A 19,622-nucleotide genomic window follows, 5' to 3' on the forward strand; every position below is an offset into this window, starting at 1 on the left:
GAACAGGTCTTTTGAGAGAACAGGTCTTTTGAGAGAACAGGTCTTTTGAGAGAACAGGTCTTTTGAGAGAACAGGTCTTTTGAGAGAACAGGTCTTTTGAGAGAACAGGTCTTTTGAGAGAACAGGTCAGAGAGAGACCAGTCTCAGAGAGAGACCAGTCTCAGAGAGAACAGGTCTTTGAGAGAACAGGTCTTTGAGAGAACAGGTCTTTGAGAGAACAGGTCTTTGAGAGAACAGGTCTTTTGAGAGAACAGGTCAGAGAGAGACCAGTCTCAGAGAGAACAGGTCTCAGAGAGAACAGGTCTTTGAGAGAACAGGTCTTTGAGAGAACAGGTCTTTGAGAGAACAGGTCTTTGAGAGAACAGGTCTTTGAGAGAACAGGTCTTTGAGAGAACAGGTCAGAGAGAGACCAGGTCAGAGAGAGACCAGTCTCAGAGAGACCAGTCTCAGAGAGAACAGGTCTTTGAGAGAACAGGTCAGAGAGAGACCAGGTCAGAGAGAGACCAGGTCAGAGAGAGACCAGGTCAGAGAGAGACCAGGTCTTGTGCTGCCATCTTCTAGATCATGGAAAATGACAACCACTGAAAATAGAAAAATAATACAATCAATATATTAGAACGGAAAAAAACAACATAAGGAGTTGATTACAAACTACAATTTAAAGTTCTCACCTGGAAGAAATCCAATTCAATGAAACCAGTGTCATCCATGTCAAGCTTCTTGAAGACTTCTGCGAGGTGGAGAGAGGAACGAGGTGTTAGCCATCTATAACAGATACTCTCATCAAATCACATTTATTCATAAAGCCCTTCTTACATCAGCTGATATCTCAAAGTGCTGTACAGAAACCCAGCCTAAAACCCCAAACATCAAGCAATGCAGGTGTAGAAGCACGGTGGCTAGGAAAAACTCCAGAGAAAGGCCAAAACCTAGGAAGAAACCTAGAGAGAACCAGGCTATGTGGGGTGGCCAGTCCTCTTCTGGCTTTTCCTTCCCATCCTCATCTGACAGGTTCTCTCCAACAAAACCTCCAAAGTAACCCACACATTAAATGTAAAATCTTTAATATTTACTGTTACACTCCATGGCCATTATTCGGCTTTATAGGTACACAAGTGCCGAGGCGTTGCTGCCGTCTTGGCTGAAACACAAATTCAGGATTGTGATGTTAAGTCGTTGTACTTACTGAACATCATCTCCAGGCGCATGACGCAAGCCACAAAGTTATCAAAGTCAATGGTCATGTCGGCCTCTCCATACCGAGCTGCCAAAACCTGGTGGAGAGTGTTGTTCAGGCTGAAACCTGTCGGAAGATAGATTATAATCTATCAGAACCTAAAAAATAGATTATGATTTATAATATATTTATAATATATATTCAATCAGAACCTAAAAAATAGATTATAAATCTGTGTGACTGATAGATGCACACACGCTACATATTGATGTTTTTAAATGTATGTAAATTGTACAGTCTTTTTTTCTGTAATGTCTTTTTCGTTACGTGTCGGACCCCAATAAGACTAGCTGTGACCATGGGCGTCTGGTAATGGGGACCCCAATAAGACTAGCTGTGACCATGGGCGTCTGGTAATGGGGACCCCAATAAGACTAGCTGTGACCATGGGCGTCTGGTAATGGGGACCCCAATAAGACTAGCTGTGACCATGGGCGTCTGGTAATGGGGACCCCAATAAGACTAGCTGTGACCATGGGCGTCGGGTAATGGGGACCCCAATAAGACTAGCTGTGACCATGGGCGTTGGGAAATGGGGACCCCAATAAGACTAGCTGTGACCATGGGCGTCGGGTAATGGGGACCCCAATAAGACTAGCTGTGACCATGGGCGTCTGGTAATGGGGACCCCAATAAAAATATTTAAATACAGTACCAGTCAAAAGTTCCAACACCTTCTCATTCCAGGGTTTTTCTTTATTTTGACAATTTTCTACATTGTAGAATAATAGTGAAGACATCAACACTATGAAATAACACATGGAATCATGTAGTAACCAAAACAAGGGTTAAACAAATCTGTCAGGTGTGCTCCCTCTCCGGCCTCGAGGTCACCAGGCTGCTCCTTAAGGCGCACAATGTCACCATCGTTAAGCGCATAATGAAACTCACCTCCTTGATTACCATATATACACACCTACCATTATATATACATACATACATACATACATACATACATACATACATACATACATACATACATACATACATACACACACACACACTGCTCAAAAAAATAAAGGGAACACTTAAACAACACAATGTAACTCCAAGTCAATCACACTTCTGTGAAATCAAGCTGTCCACTGATTGACAATAAAGCAACACTGATTGACAATAAATTTCACATGCTGTTGTGCAAATGGGATAGACAACAGGTGGAAATTATAGGCAATTAGCAAGATACCCCCAATAAAGGAGTGGTTCTGCAGGTGGGGACCACAGACCACTTCTCAGTTCCTATGCTTCCTGGCTGATGTTTTGGTCACTTTTGAATGCTGGCGGTGCTTTCACTCTAGTGTTAGCATGAGACGGAGTCTACAACCCACACAAGTGGCTCAGGTAGTGCAGCTCATCCAGTATATATGTGTCACTCCCCTTGGTTCCTTCCCCAGGCATCATTGTTTCTGTTTCCTGTCTGTGCGTTGTGTGTTGTATTATGCTACATTTATTTATTAAAACTCCCTGAACTTGCTTCCCGACTCTCAGCGCACTCGTTACCAAATCAAAATATATTTTAGATTCTTCAAAGTAGACATATGCTGAGCACTTGTTGGCTGCTTTTCCTTCCCTCTGCGGTCCAACTAATCCAAAACCATCTCAATTGGGTTGAGGTTGGGTGATTGTGGAGGCCAGGTCATCTGATGCAGCACTCCATCACTCTCCTTCTTGGTCATATAGCCCTTACACAGCCTGGAGGTGTGTTGGGTCATTGTCCTGTTGAAAAACAAATGATAGTCCCACCAAGCGCAAACCAGATGGGATGGTGTATCGCTGCAGAATGCTGTGGTAGCCATGCTGGTTAAGTGTGCCTTGAATACTAAATAAATCACTGACAGTGTTACCAGCAAAGCACCCCACACCATCACACCTCCTCCTCCATGCTTCACGGTGGGAACCACACATGCAGAGATAATCCGTTCACCTACTCGTCAGACAAAAGGACAGATTTCCACCGATCTAATGTCCATTGCTCGTGTCTCTTGGTCCAAGCAAGTCTCTTCTTATTGGTGTCCTTTAGTAGTGGTTTCTTTACAGCAATTCGACCATGAAGGCCTGATTCACACAGTCTCCTCTGAACAGTTGATGTTGAGATGTGTCTGTTACTTGAACTCTGTGAAGCATTTATTTGGGCTGCAATCTGAGGTGCAGTTAACTTTAATGAACTTATCCTCTGCATCAGAGGGAACTCTGGGTCTTCCTTTCCTGTGGCGGTCCTCATGAGAGCCAGTTTCATCATAGCGCTTGATGGTTTTTGCGACCGCACTTAAAGAAACATTCAAAGTTCTTGAAATTTTCCAGATTGACTGACGTTCATGTCTTACCATAATATTGACTTGGTCTTTTACCAAATAGGGCGATGTTCTGTATACCACCTCTACCTTGTCACAACACAACTGATTGGCTCAAATGCATTAAGACGGAAAGAAATTCCACAAATGAACTTTTTTCACACCTGTTAATTGAAATCTATTCCAGGTGACTATCTCATGAAGCTGGTTGAGAGAATACCAAGAGTGTGCAAAGCTGTCATCAAGGCAAATGGAGGCTACATTGAAGAATCTCCAATTATAAAGATATATTTAGATTTGTTTAACACTTTTTATTGGTTACTACATGATTCCATATGTGTTATTTCATAGTTTTGATATCTTCACTATTATTCTGTAGAAAATAGTAAAACAAATAAAGAAAAATCCTTGAATGAGGTGTTCTAAAACTTTTGACTGGTACTTATATAATATACAGTATAATGTATGTCACTTGGCTTTTATCCAAAGTGTCTAACAGTAGACTGTGCATACACTATTGATCCCTGAGTATAGAACCCATACATTTGTGTAAATTAGGTTTATTTAATGTCCACAAACCTGCTTTGTTTAAGGCCATCCTCATCTCTGGTGTGCTCATACAGCCAGACCCATCCATGTCATTGCTCTTATAGATGGACTAGAGAGTTAGGGCGAGAGAGAGAGAGAGGGAGGGAGAGGTAGGGCGAGAGAGAGGGAGGGAGAGGTAGGGCGAGAGAGAGAGAGGGAGGGAGGGAGGGAGGAGGGAGAGAGAGGTAGGGCGAGAGAGAGGTAGGGGCGAGAGAGAGGTAGGGCGAGAGAGGGAGAGGTAGGGCGAGAGAGAGTGAGGGAGGGAGAGGTAGGGCGAGAGAGGGAGAGGTAGGGCGAGAGAGGGAGAGGTAGGGCGAGAGAGAGAGAGGGAGGGGAGGTAGGGTGTGAGAGAGAGGGAGGGAGAGGTGGGGGCGAGAGGGAGAGGTAGGGCGAGAGAGAGTGAGGGAGGGAGAGGTGGGGCGAGAGAGGGAGAGGTGGGCGGCGAGAGTGAGGGAGGGAGAGGTAGGGCGAGAGAGAGAGAGGGAGGGAGAGGTGGGGCGAGAGAGAGAGAGGGAGGGAGAGGTGGGCGAGAGGAGAGGGGGAGGAGAGGTAGGGAGAGAGAGAGAGAGAGAGGTGGGGAGAGAGAGAGAGGGAGAGGTAGGGCGAGAGAGAGAGAGAGAGAGGTAGGGCGAGAGAGAGAGAGAGAGAGAGGTAGGGCGAGAGAGAGAGAGAGAGAGAGGGAGGGTAGGGCGGAGAGAGAGAGAGAGAGAGAGGGAGGGAGAGGTAGAGGGCGAGAGAGAGAGGGAGGGAGAGGTAGGCGAGAGAGAGAGGGAGGGAGGGAGAGGTAGGGGCGTGAGAGAGAGGGAGGGAGAGAGAGGTAGGGCGAGAGAGAGAGGGAGGGAGAGAGGTAGGGGCGAGAGAGAGAGGGAGGGGGGAGGTAGGGCGAGAGAGAGAGGGAGGGAGAGAGAGGTAGGGCGAGAGAGAGGGAGGGAGGGAGAGGTAGGGTGAGAGAGAGAGAGGGAGGGAGGGAGAGGTAGGGCGAGAGAGAGAGGGATGGAGGGAGAGGTAGGGCGAGAGAGAGGGGGATGGAGGGAGAGGTAGAGGCGAGAGAGAGAGGGATGGAGGGAGAGGTAGGGGGCGAGAGAGAGAGGGATGGAGGGAGAGGTAGGGCGGCGAGAGAGGGATGGAGGGAGAGGTAGGGCGAGAGAGAGAGGGAGGAAGGGAGAGGTAGGGCGAGAGAGAGAGAGAGAGAGGTAGGGCGAGAGAGAGGAAGGGAGAGGTAGGGCGAGAGAGAGGGACAGAGGGGGAACAGGGACATGTTAAAGAGATTGCACTGTGTAAAACACACACTACACTCGGTAAACACTTGTAGGCTGTCCAATCTTAACACAACAGAGATAGTACCACAGTAGCTCTGGTCCAAGGCGTTACATGCAGCTTGCTGAACCTATGTAATGCCCTGGACCAGAGCTACCACAGCAGTAACACACGAGAACCTCACCAGGTATTTCTGAATCTTCTTCCACAGGGTTGCAAACTCTCCCAGCCCCAGTTTGCCGTTACCACTGTCCTGCTTAACGGTTAAGGTTAAACAACGGTATCTAACAACGGTATCTAACAACGGTATCTAACAACGGTATCTAACAACGGTATCTAACAACGGTATCTAACAGTATGTAACAACAGTATGTAACAACAGTATGTAACAACAGTATGTAACAACAGAATGTAACAACAGTATGTAACAACAGCATGTCACAACAGTATGTCACAACAGTATGTCACAACAGTATGTAACAACAATATGTAACAACAATATGTAATAGGAGTTGTGTAAGGGAACAGTATGTAACAACAGTATCTAACAACAGTATGTAACAACAGTAGCTAACAACAGTAGCTAACAACAGTAGCTAACAACAGTAGCTAACAGTAGCTAACAACAGTAGCTAACAACTGTAGCTAACAACTGTAGCTAACAACTGTAGCTAACAACAGTAGCTAACAACAGTATCTAACAACAGTATCTAACAACAGTATCTAACAACAGTATCTAACAACAGTATCTAACAACAGTATGTAACAACAGTATGTAACAACAGTAGCTAACAACAGTAGCTAACAACAGTAGCTAACAGTAGCTAACAACAGTAGCTAACAACTGTAGCTAACAACAGTAGCTAACAACAGTAGCTAACAACAGTATCTAACAACAGTATCTAACAACAGTATCTAACAACAGTATGTAACAACAGTATGTAACAACAGTATGTCACAACATATTCAGATTCCAAGAACACAGGATGAGATGTTACTATCCTTTGTGCAAGCACTTCCAAGAGTTAATGAACAGTGAGCGTGGTGAAATTTGGGGAGCGCATCGTCAGTAGTGTACCTTTGGTTCCTAGGGTGTTTCGGCCTTTCACACTATACACCCTCCCCAAAGGCGGCCAGCGACAGGGTGATCAATCCTACGCTTGCGTCCCATTCCCAATTAGTCATAGGAGTTGCCTTGTTGTTGATAGCCAACATCCCATGGGACTATGCATGGCAGGGGCGTCCTCCTCCCTGAGTCAAGCATTGTTGACCGCATACCTCCTGGCCCTCTCACTTCGGGGCCCAGCTGGGGTCTTTCCTCTTCATCCAGAGCTACTGACTGCTGCCTTCTGCCGCCTCTGATACAGCTTTGATTGCCGAACGCTGGCTCTGGCCCTTAATTCCCAGGTCTCTAAGCAGTCTGGTTGTAGATGTTGCCACAAAACCTCTGCAGCCCACCTCCACTGGTCGGACTTCTGTGTTCCAGCCATGATGCCGTGCTTCGGCAGCTAGATCAGCATAGCGCAGATGTTTTCGCTCATAAGCCTCATCTACTGAGTTTTCCCAGGGTACTGTGAGCTCAATGATGAAGACCTTATTGAGTGAATGGGACCAGAGCACCATGTCAGGTCTTAGGGTGGTGGTTGCGATCTCCGGAGGAAACACACGTTGCCGGCCAATGTCAGCTAGCATTTTCCAGTCGCGGGCCAAGCGCAGCTGGTCTCGCTCTAATGGTGTAGAGCCGCTCTTCGGTGGTTTAACCCCTTCGCGGACAAAGTTTGTCCGTAAGGAGTGTGATGCTGCTGTGGGTGGTAGGGAGTTGGTGGCAGCTCGCTTGTCCTCCAGGGCGGACGCAAGGTTTTTAAGGACTTGGTTGTGACGCCAAGTGTAGCGTCCTTGGGTGAGGCTTGTTTTACACCCTGTGAGAATGTGCCTGAGGTTGGCTGGCATGGAACAGAGGGCACAGTCCGGATCTTCACCATCCCATTGGTGAAGATTAACTGGTGTTGGAAGGACGCGTCATATGTTGCTCTGATTGAAAAGCTCAACCGCCTCGCTTCCATGGCCCACAGATCCTTCCAGCTGATCTTCCTCTTCTCCACACTGTCCCATCGAGTCCACTGTCCCTGTTTGGCAAGAGAGACTGCCTTGGCCCTCCTTGCAGCCTCCTCCTGATGGCGTACTTCCTGCACTACCATCTTCCGCCGCTCTGGTGCAGTGGCCTTACTCCAAGCAGCACGGCTAGTTAGCCCAAGGCCTCCTCTTCCTTGCTGAACATGACCCACAATGTCAGCATGTCTGAGGGCTGCTGTTGCCTCCTGGACTGCTTTTCCTGGCTTCCATTTGCGCCCAGTTGCCAAGGTCGGCGCGTGGTTGCTCACCACTGGGTCTCGAGATTCATTCAGTGTCATCTGGAGCCTGGTTTTTGCACACTTGAATTCCTCTGTTAGACTGGTGAGGGGCAGCTTGAGGACACCATCTCCATAGAGGCCTATGGTGGTAAAGCATCGTGGAACTCCGAGCCACTTCTTTAAGTAGCCTGTGACTCCTCTTTCCATCTTCTCCACTGTTGAGATTGGAACCTCATACAGTGCTAAGGGCCACAACACCCGGGGTAGGAGACCAAACTGCAGACACCAGGCCTTTAACTTTCCAGGTAGCTGGGTGTTGTCGATGGACTGTAGGCTACTACTGATGTCTTTGCGCAGCTGTTGCACCTGGTCTTTGTCCTTCAGGCTTGCATCATACCACCTTCCAAGGCTTTTTACCGGCTGCTCAGACACTGTTGGGATTTGGTCATCTCCGATGAAGAATTTCAGGTCAGAGAGTACTCCCTTCACAATCGAGATGCTGCGTGACTTGGATGGTTTAATCTTCATACGGGCCCAGCTGATGTTCTCCTCGAGTTTTCTGAGCAGTCTCCTGGTGCATGGGACAGTGGTGGTCAATGTTGTGATGTCGTCCATGTAGGCTCTGAGTGGAGGGAGGCGGAAACCAGAGTCGACTCGCTGTCCACCAGCAACCCATTTTGAGGATCTGATGATAACCTCCATTGCCATTGTGAATGCCAACGGAGAAATGGTACATCCCGCCATTATTCCTTACATTCAGGCCCTGCCATGAGGCGGTGAACTCTGAGGTGGTGAAGCAGAACTGCAGATCCTGGAAGTACGACTTCACCAGGTTTGTGATGGTGTCCGGTATGTGGAGAAATCTGAAGGCAGACCACAGGAGTTCATGGGGCACAGAGCCAAATGCATTGGCGAGGTCGAGGAAGACTACATGGAGGTCCCTTTTCTCCACCTTGGCCATTTGGATATGTAACAACAGTATGTAACAACAGTATGTAACAACAGTATCTAACAACAGTATCTAACAACAGTATCTAACAACAGTATCGAACAACAGTATCTAACAACAGCATGTAACAACAGTATCTAACAACAGCATGTAACAACAGTATCTAACAACAGTATCTAACAACAGTATCTAACAACAGTATCTAACAACAGTATCTAACAACAGTATCTAACAACAGTATCTAACAACAGTATCTAACAACAGTATGTAACAACAGTATGTAACAGCGGTAGTAGTTGTGTAAGGGAGCAGTATGTAACAACAGTATGTAACAGTATGTAACAACAGTATGTAACAGAGGTAGTAGTTGTGTAAGGGAGTAGTAAAGGATACGTCCATGAGGTTGACCATGATTCTGGCTGTGTCCAGGCTGAAGCCGTCCGTCTTTATGTCCGTTCCTGCAGAGGACACAGAGTTAGGACAGGGTGGGGACAGGGTGGGGACAGAGTAAGACAGAGTTAGGGACAGGGTAGGGACAGGGAAGGGACAGGGAAGGGACAGGGTAGGGACAGGGTAGGGACAGGGTAGGGACAGAGTTGGGACAGAGTTGGGACAGGGTAGGGACAGAGTAGGGACTTCTGTAGTCTGCAATATACATTAAACATGTGCTCTCTATACAATGAACAAAAATATCAACGCAACAATTTCAAAAACCTTAAATTCCTGTTCATGTAAGGAAATCAGTCAACTGAGAAATTAATTCGGCCCTAATCTATAATATCATGACTGGGAATACAGATATACATCTATTGGTCACAGATACCTTTATTAAAAAGGTAGGGGCGTGGATCAGAAAACCAGTCAGTATCTGCTGTGGATCAACGTGTACGACAGCGTGTTAAATAAAAGGTAGGGGCGTGGATCAGAAAACCAGTCAGTATCTGCTGTGGATCAACGTGTACGACAGCGTGTTAAATAAAAGGTAGGGGCGTGGATCAGAAAACCAGTCAGTATCTGGTTCCACCATTTGCCTCATGCAGTGCAACAAATCTCCTTCTCATAGAGTTGATCAGGCTGTTGATTGTGGCCTGTGGAATGTTGTCCCGCATCTCTTCAATGGCTGTGTGAAGTTGATGGTTATTGGAGGGACCTGGAACACGCTGTCGTACACGTCGATCCAGAGCATCCCAAACATGCTCAATGAGTAACATGTCTGGTGAGTGTGGAGGCCATGGAAGAACTGGGACATGTTCAGCTTCCATGAATTGTGTACAGATCCTTGTGACATGGTGCCGTGCATTATCATGCTGAAACATGAGGTGATGACGGCGGATGAATGGCACGACAACGGGGCCTCAGGAACTCATCACGGTATCTTTGTGCATTAATATTGCTTTTGATAAATTGCAACCTTGTTCGTTGTCCGTAGCTTATGCCTGCCCATACCATAACCCCACCACCAACATGGGGCTCTGTTCACAACGTTGACATGAGCAAACCGCTGACCCGTACAACGCCATCTGCTCGGTACAGGTGAAACCGGGACTAATCCGTGAAGACCTTTGCAGCGTTGCAGTTGGTTACGACGCCAAACTGCGGTCAGGGTAAAGACCCTGGTGAGGACGACGAGCTCGCAGATGAGCTTCCCTGAGACGGTTATCCAGGCAAAGGAGAAATGCTCACGAACAGAGATGTAAACAAATCTGCGCACAACATTTTGAGAGAAATAAGCTTTTTGTGCGTAAGGAACATTTCTAGGATTTTTTTTTATGTCAGCTCATGAAACATGGGACCAACACGTTACCTGTTGCGTTTATATATTTTAGTTCATTGTAGTATTCAGTGTGCACAGTACAAACACAAATCGTGACTGGAAAGAAAGCAGTTGACTCACGCTTAGCAACGATTTTGTTGAAGATGCTCCTGAGTTCAGATGCTGAAATCTCCATATCCTATTCACACAGAGAAGTACTTCAACTATGAAAAGGTACATTTGCCCAGTCAATAACTTCATTAAATATTATACATATTTTTGGCAGTGTCATATTATGTATTTTATATGTATATATATACTGCCAAAAATATATATATATACTGCCAAAAAAAAAAATATATATATATATATATATATATATATACACATACATATTTTTGGCAGTGTCATATTATGTATTTTATATATATTATGTATTTTATATTTATATATATATACACATACATATTTTTGGCAGTGTCATATTATGTATTTTATATATATTATGTATTTTATATTTATATATATATATATATACACACATACATATTTTTGGCAGTGTCATATTATGTATTTTATATATATTATGTATTTTATATTTATATATATATATACATATTTTTGGCAGTGTCATATTATGTATTTTATATATATATATATATATATATAATACACACAAAATGGTCTGTTATAAACTGGGTGATTCAAGCCCTGAATACTGATTGGCTGACAGACGTGTTATATATCAGACAGTATACCACGGGTATGACAAAACATGTATCTCTAATTACATTGGTAACCAGTTTATAATAGTAATGGTCGGTAATGATACTTACATCTCCAGCAAGCTTAGTGAACAGGCCCCTGAAGCCAGCATCAACCTCCCCCTCGGGTACTGTATCCTACAGAGATACCGCCATGATAAGTCACTTTGGAAAGTGAGAGAAGTGAAGTGTAATGTAGTGTAGAGTAGTGTAATGTAGTGTAGAGTAGTGTAATGTAGTGTAGAGTAGTGTAATGTAGTGTAGAGTAGTGTAATGTAGTGTAAAGTAGAGTAGAGTAGTGTAATGTAGAGTAGTGTAATGTAATGTAGAGTAGTGTAATGTAGTGTAATGTAGAGTAATGTAATGTAATGTAGAGTAGTGTAATGTAGTGTAATGTAGCGTAGTGTAATGTAATGTAGAGTAGTGTAATGTAGTGTAGTGTAGTGTAATGTAGAGTAGTGTAATGTAATGTAGAGTAGTGTAGAGTAGTGTAATGTAGTGCAGTGTAATGTAGTGTAGTGTAGTGCAATGTAGTGTAATGTAGTGTAGAGTAGTGTAATGTAGTGTAATGTAGTGTAGAGTAGTGTAGAGTAGTGTAATGTAGTGTAGAGTAGTGTAATGTAGTGTAGAGTAGTGTAATGTAGTGTAGTGTAATGTAGAGTAGTGTAGAGTAGTGTAGAGTAGTGTAATGTAGTGTAGAGTAGTGTAGAGTAATGTAGAGTAGTGTAATGTAGAGTAGTGTAGAGTAGTGTAATGTAATGTAGAGTAGTGTAATGTAGTGTAATGTAGTGTAATGTAGAGTAGTGTAATGTAGTGTAGTGTAGTGTAATGTAGAGTAGTGTAATGTAATGTAGTGTAATGTAGAGTAGTGTAATGTAGTGTAGTGTAATGTAGTGTAATGTAGTGTAGTGTAATGTAGTGTAATGTAGTGTAATGTAGTGTAATGTAGTGCAGAGTAGTGTAATGTAGTGTAGTGTAATGTAGTGCAGAGTAGTGTAGTGTAGTGTAGAGTAGTGTAGTGTAGAGTAGTGTAGAGTAGTGTAATGTAGTGTAGAGTAGTGTAATGTAGTGTAGAGTAGTGTAATGTAGTGTAGAGTAGTGTAATGTAGTGTAGTGTAATGTAATGTAGAGTAGTGTAGAGTAGTGTAGAGTAGTGTAGTGTAATGTAATGTAGAGTAGTGTAGAGTAGTGTAGAGTAGTGTAATGTAGTGTAATGTAGTGTAGAGTAGTGTAGTGTAGTGTAGAGTAGTGTCATGTAATGTAGTTTAATGTAATGTAGAGTAGTGTAATGTAGTGTAATGTAGTGTAGAGTAGTGTCATGTAATGTAGTGTAATGTAATGTAGAGTAGTGTAATGTAGTGTAATGTAGTGTAGAGTAGTGTAATGTAGAGTAGTGTAATGTAGTGTATTGTAGTGTAGTGTAGTGTATTGTAGAGTAGTGTAGTGTAGTGTAGTGTAGTGTAGTGTAGAGTAGTGTAATGTAGTGTAGAGTAATGTAGTGTAGAGTAGTGTAGTGTAGAGTAGTGTAATGTAGTGTAGAGTAATGTAGTGCAGAGTAGTGTAGAGTAGTGTAATGTAGTGTAGAGTAGAGTAGTGTAGAGTAGTGTAATGTAGTGTAATGTAGAGTAGTGTAATGTAGTGTAATGTAGTGTAATGTAGTGTAATGTAGAGTAGTGTAGAGTAGTGTAATGTAGTGTAGTGTAGTGTAGTGTAGTGTAGAGTAGAGTAATGTAGAGTAGTGTAGTGTAATGTAGAGTAGTGTAGAGTAGTGTAGTGTAGTGTAATGTAGAGTAGTGTAATGTAATGTAGTGTAATGTAGAGTAGTGTAATGTAGTGTAGTGTAATGTAGTGTAATGTAATGTAGTGTAATGTAGTGTAGTGTAATGTAGTGTAATGTAGTGTAGTGTAATGTAGTGTAATGTAGTGTAATGTAGTGTAATGTAGTGCAGAGTAGTGTAATGTAGTGTAGTGTAATGTAGTGCAGAGTAGTGTAGTGTAGTGTAGAGTAGTGTAGTGTAGAGTAGTGTAGAGTAGTGTAATGTAGTGTAGAGTAGTGTAATGTAGTGTAGAGTAGTGTAATGTAGTGTAGTGTAATGTAATGTAGAGTAGTGTAGAGTAGTGTAGAGTAGTGTAATGTAGTGTAGAGTAGTGTAGTGTAGTGTAGAGTAGTGTCATGTAATGTAGTTTAATGTAATGTAGAGTAGTGTAATGTAGTGTAATGTAGTGTAGAGTAGTGTCATGTAATGTAGTGTAATGTAATGTAGAGTAGTGTAATGTAGTGTAATGTAGTGTAGAGTAGTGTAATGTAGAGTAGTGTAATGTAGTGTAGAGTAGTGTAATGTAGTGTAGTGTAATGTAATGTAGAGTAGTGTAGAGTAGTGTAGAGTAGTGTAATGTAGTGTAGAGTAGTGTAGTGTAGTGTAGAGTAGTGTCATGTAATGTAGTTTAATGTAATGTAGAGTAGTGTAATGTAGTGTAATGTAGTGTAGAGTAGTGTCATGTAATGTAGTGTAATGTAATGTAGAGTAGTGTAATGTAGTGTAATGTAGTGTAGAGTAGTGTAATGTAGAGTAGTGTAATGTAGTGTATTGTAGTGTAGTGTAGTGTATTGTAGAGTAGTGTAGTGTAGTGTAGTGTAGTGTAGTGTAGTGTAGAGTAGTGTAATGTAGTGTAGAGTAATGTAGTGTAGAGTAGTGTAGTGTAGAGTAGTGTAATGTAGTGTAGAGTAATGTAGTGCAGAGTAGTGTAGAGTAGTGTAATGTAGTGTAGAGTAGAGTAGTGTAGAGTAGTGTAATGTAGTGTAATGTAGAGTAGTGTAGAGTAGTGTAATGTAGTGTAATGTAGTGTAATGTAGAGTAGTGTAGAGTAGTGTAATGTAGTGTAGTGTAGTGTAGTGTAGTGTAGAGTAGAGTAATGTAGAGTAGTGTAGTGTAATGTAGAGTAGTGTAGAGTAGTGTAGTGTAGTGTAATGTAGTGTAGAGTAGTGTAGTGTAGTGTAGAGTAATGTAGTGTAGAGTAGAGTAGTGTAATGTAGTGTAGAGTAGTGTAGTGTAGTGTAGTGTAGAGTAATGTAGTGTAGAGTAGTGTAGTGTAGAGTAGTGTAGAGTAGTGTAATGTAGAGTAGTGTAGTGTAATGTAGAGTAGTGTAGAGTAGTGTAGTGTAGTGTAGTGTAGAGTAGTGTAGTGTAATGTAGAGTAGTGTAGAGTAGTGTAATGTAGAGTAGTGTAGAGTAGTGTAATGTAGAGTAGTGTAGTGTAGAGTAGTGTAGAGTAGTGTAGTGTAGTGTAGAGTAGTGTAGTGTAGAGTAGTGTAGAGTAGTGTAATGTAGAGTAGTGTAGTGTAATGTAGAGTAGTGTAGAGTAGTGTAGAGTAGTGTAATGTAGAGTAGTGTAGTGTAATGTAGAGTAGTGTAGAGTAGTGTAGTGTAGAGTAGTGTAGAGTAGTGTAATGTAGAGTAGTGTAGAGTAGTGTAATGTAGAGTAGAGTAGTGTAGAGTAGTGTAATGTAGAGTAGTGTAGTGTAGAGTAGAGTAGAGTAGTGTAATGTAGAGTAGTGTAGAGTAGTGTAGAGTAGTGTAATGTAGAGTAGTGTAGAGTAGAGTAGTGTAATGTAGAGTAGTGTAATGTAGTGTAATGTAGTGTAATGTAGAGTAGTGTAGTGTAATGTAGAGTAGTGTAGAGTAGAGTAGTGTAATGTAGAGTAGAGTAGAGTAGTGTAATGTAGAGTAGAGTAGAGTAGTGTAATGTAGAGTAGAGTAGAGTAGTGTAATGTAGTGTAGAGTAGAGTAGTGTAGAGTAGTGTAATGTAGTGTAATGTAGAGTAGTGTAATGTAGTGTAATGTAGTGTAATGTAGTGTAATGTAGTGTAATGTAGAGTAGTGTAGAGTAGTGTAATGTAGTGTAGAGTAGTGTAGTGTAGAGTAGAGTAATGTAGAGTAGTGTAGTGTAATGTAGAGTAGTGTAGAGTAGTGTAGTGTAGTGTAATGTAGTGTAGAGTAGTGTAGTGTAGTGTAGTGTAGAGTAGAGTAATGTAGTGTAGAGTAGTGTAATGTAGTGTAGAGTAGTGTAGTGTAGTGTAGAGTAGAGTAATGTAGTGTAGAGTAGTGTAGAGTAGTGTAATGTAGAGTAGTGTAGTGTAATGTAGAGTAGTGTAGAGTAGTGTAGTGTAGTGTAGTGTAGTGTAGAGTAGTGTAGAGTAGTGTAATGTAGAGTAGTGTAGAGTAGTGTAATGTAGAGTAGTGTAGTGTAATGTAGAGTAGTGTAGAGTAGTGTAGTGTAGTGTAGAGTAGTGTAGTGTAGAGTAGTGTAGAGTAGTGTAATGTAGAGTAGTGTAGTGTAATGTAGAGTAGTGTAGAGTAGAGTAGTGTAATGTAGAGTAGTGTAGTGTAATGTAGAGTAGTGTAGTGTAGAGTAGTGTAGTGTAGAGTAGTGTAGAGTAGTGTAATGTAGAGTAGTGTAGAGTAGTGTAATGTAGAGTAGTGTAGAGTAGTGTAATGTAGAGTAGTGTAGTGTAGAGTAGAGTAGAGTAGTGTAATGTAGAGTAGTGTAGAGTAGTGTAGAGTAGTGTAATGTAGAGTAGTGTAGAGTAGAGTAGTGTAATGTAGAGTAGTGTAATGTAGTGTAATGTAGTGTAATGTAGAGTAGTGTAGAGTAGAGTAGTGTAATGTAGAGTAGTGTAGAGTAGTGTAATGTAGAGTAGAGTAGTGTAATGTAGAGTAGAGTAGAGTAGTGTAATGTAGAGTAGAGTAGTGTAATGTAGAGTAGAGTAGTGTAATGTAGAGTAGTGTAGAGTAGAGTAGAGTAGTGTAATGTAGAGTAGTGTAATGTAGTGTAGAGTAGAGTAGAGTAGTGTAATGTAGAGTAGTGTAATGTAGTGTAATGTAGTGTAATGTAGAGTAGTGTAGTGTAATGTAGAGTAGTGTAGAGTAGAGTAGTGTAATGTAGAGTAGTGTAGAGTAGAGTAGTGTAATGTAGAGTAGAGTAGAGTAGTGTAATGTAGTGTAATGTAGAGTAGTGTAGAATTGTTTCTTACATCCTCTAGTTCTACTTAACTGGCCGTCACAGGGCCTGACAAAAATAAAAATGATTACAAAAATAAACACATTGATCTTTGACCAGCCCTGATATTTTCAAACCTGGAGTATACACGCACACGCACACACACACACACACACACACACGCTTACAGAGTCTCGTCTGTTTCTCGGAGAACACTGTGAGGGCAGAAGTCCCCTGCCTCAGGCTGGCTTCGAAGGTGGAGGGGACGATGAGGTATTCTCCTGGGGGCAGTTTGAAGCGGGTGCTGACCTCTCTCAGGTTGATGAAGGTCTCAGAACGGCCGTCTGGGCGTGAGACAGGAAGTAGTTCTTATCCAGGTGGACCTCCCGCTGGCCGTGGAACTGTTCTGGCACCTGGGATTAGAGAGCAAGGAGACACAAGCAGAAACACTTAAATAACAAACAATAACATTTATTACTGTTCTTACTCAATGCACCAAACTGACAGAAAACTAAATCAACAACTACACAAAACAATATTTGTATATAGTTGTAGATATACTGGGAGAGTATATTTGTATATAGTTGTAGATATACTGGGAGAGTATATTTGTATATAGTTGTAGATATACTGGGAGAGTATATTTGTATATAGTTGTAGATATACTGGGAGAGTATATTTGTATATAGTTGTAGATATACTGGGAGAGTATATTTGTATATAGTTGTAGATATACTGGGAGAGTATATCCACTGATGTCAGAAGGTGAATTCACCAATTTGTAAGTCGCTCTGGATAAGAGCGTCTGCTAAATGACTTAAATGTAATGTAATGTATATTTGGATGTAGATATACTGGGAGAGTATATTTGCATATAGTTGTAGATATACTGGGAGAGTATATTTGTATATAGTTGTAGATATACTGGGAGAGTATATTTGTATTTAGTTGTAGATATACTAGGAGAGTATATTTGTATATAGTTGTAGATATACTGGGAGAGTATATTTGTATATAGTTGTAGATATACTGGGAGAGTATATTTGGATATAGTTGTAGATATACTGGGAGAGTATATTTGGATATAGTTGTAGATATACTAGGAGAGTATATTTGGATATAGTTGTAGATATACTGGGAGAGTATCTGATACATACGACACAGAGTGAATGTCCTAATGGATACAAACATATCTTATGAGCCCCACCTCATAGATGGCGAATCCGATGGTGTGCATGTCCTCTCCTGCTTTCCTCATCCGCCTTCTGTTCTTTTGGATGAGTCCCACCACGAAGCTACAGCCCACCTCATCATCCCCCGGGTCGTCATCCTCTTCCTCCAGCTTGATCTTGAACTGGGGATTCATCCAGAACGTGTCTGTAGGGAACCCGGATTGACAAAGGTCAGGGTGAGGGAGGGAGACTGCATGTTGTGTAGAATTCCTTTCTCACGGCTGGTGTTCGTATGTAACAGAGTGGAAATTCGATCCCAACCTGGGAACAAACTAACAACCCTCTACACTTTAATGTAACTCAAAGAAGCACCATCAATACCACTGACCCAGAGAAGACGAGGTGTTTCAGGGTCTTCCTAGAGAAGACGAGGTGTTTCAGGGTCTTCCTAGAGAAGACGAGGTGTTTCAGGGTCTTCCTAGAGAAGACGAGGTGTTTCAGGGTCTTCCTAGAGAAGACGAGGTGTTTCAGGGTCTTCCTAGAGAAGACGAGGTGTTTCAGGGTCTTCCTAGAGAAGACGAGGTGTTTCAGGGTCTAGGTCTTCCTAGAGAAGACGAGGTGTTTCAGGGTCTAGGTCTTCCTAGAGAAGACGAGGTGTTTCAGGGTCTAGGTCTTCCTAGAGAAGACTAGGTGTTTCAGGGTCTAGGTCTTCCTAGAGAAGACTAGGTGTTTCAGGGTCTAGGTCTTCCTAGAGAAGACTAGGTGTTTCAGGGTCTAGGTCTTCCTAGAGAAGATGAGGTGTTTCAGGGTCTTCCTAGAGAAGACGAGGTGTTTCAGGGTCTAGGTCTTCCTAGAGAAGACGTGGTGTTTCAGGGTCTAGGTCTTCCTAGAGAAGACGAGGTGTTTCAGGGTCTTCCTAGAGAAGACAAGGTGTTTCAGGGTCTAGGTCATCTGATCTCTCAGAAGAATACAGGTGGACATACCTAACTAGTGTTCCTGCATACTGCAGTTAGACTTACAGGGATTGTTCCTGCATCCTCCTGCCGTCGATCCTTTCCTCCAGGCCCCGTCGTAGTTGGTCACGCTCCAGTGTTTAACGTCATCGGTGGTCAGTGTGTCAGGGGTCAGAGTGCAGAGCTCCAGACGATGGTAGTGCCTCGTGAAGTCAGAGTAGGACATCCTGTAAAGACATGAAGGAAACACCAAGTCTGAAACATATCCTGTAAAAATGTTTTTTTTGTTGTTAAAAACAGATCGCAAAGCAGTACAGATTAAGAAAAAAACACTTCACCAAACAGACACTGAGGATAATGAGCACACAATGTCTATTCCGTCTACTATATACTGCACAGACACAGGACATGTAATGATGAAGTCATTACGACCTGGCTTCCTGGACCCAGATAAAGTCTTGGACCCCCAAAAAGCGGAGATTCTCTATTGAAAGTTATTTTTACTCAAGGACTCGTTTAAAATCTAGTTCCGGGAAACTGGTCCTAGATGAGTTCTGTATTGATGACGTTACCAGAACTCTCCGTCGTCTGCCTTCACGTTGTCCCGCTCAGAAACATCAACGCTGTTCCACTCAGAGGAGCTGGAGAAAGAGAGAGAAGAACCACAGTCCTGTTACACTCAATTTAAAATGAACTGAGGAAGATTTACTAGATTCATGTTGAATGAGTGACTGGAAACTGGAACGCGTCAGGGTTGGGGGGTCAATTAGGATGTGCATCTTTCCTTTTTCAAGACGATAGCCTGTGTCTTTTTGCCCCCCCCCCACTTTAGTTCTGAAATCCTCATCAACCCCAAATTAACTTGCCATTTTCGCAGATTGAGATTTTGAGCTGGTAATATATTTTAGGGGGAGTCCCTCCTCCAAAGCCCCTCCTCATTAGTGATTAAGGATCACTTAAAGATCCATATGTTTTGCTGCAGGCCTTATAAGATACTGTTGCAATGTGTCTAAAAACTCTTGTCACTATAAGTTGCACAAGCCATCTATATCTTTGTGGTTAAACCCTGGCTGTTGTGAGAGTGCTTGCAGGCCGGGTCTGAGTCAGACTGAAACTCGATAAGAGAAGTAACCACTGTCTGGTTTTGAAATGTTGACAGTGTGTGACAGTGGACAATGCTAATGAATTAGAGAAGTTACTGTACTGCTTTATAAGGTAACTTCAGATTATTGATACACATACATTGACGTAGGGATCAATACCACCAGGGAGTGATCACATGTATATAAATCAGCAGTGCCCCTAGGTG

The 19,622-nt window shown here is 42.6% G+C and overlaps 1 pseudogene; it reads right to left on the reverse strand.

The window, feature by feature from the left end:
* Positions 1-136: 136 nt before the first annotated feature.
* LOC135534404 (calpain-2 catalytic subunit-like) lies at positions 137-18,986 on the reverse strand (annotated as a pseudogene).
* Positions 18,987-19,622: the final 636 nt, after the last annotated feature.

The sequence above is a fragment of the Oncorhynchus masou genome, unplaced genomic scaffold (genome assembly GCF_036934945.1).
Source record: "Oncorhynchus masou masou isolate Uvic2021 unplaced genomic scaffold, UVic_Omas_1.1 unplaced_scaffold_3358, whole genome shotgun sequence".
NCBI lineage: Eukaryota > Metazoa > Chordata > Actinopteri > Salmoniformes > Salmonidae > Oncorhynchus > Oncorhynchus masou.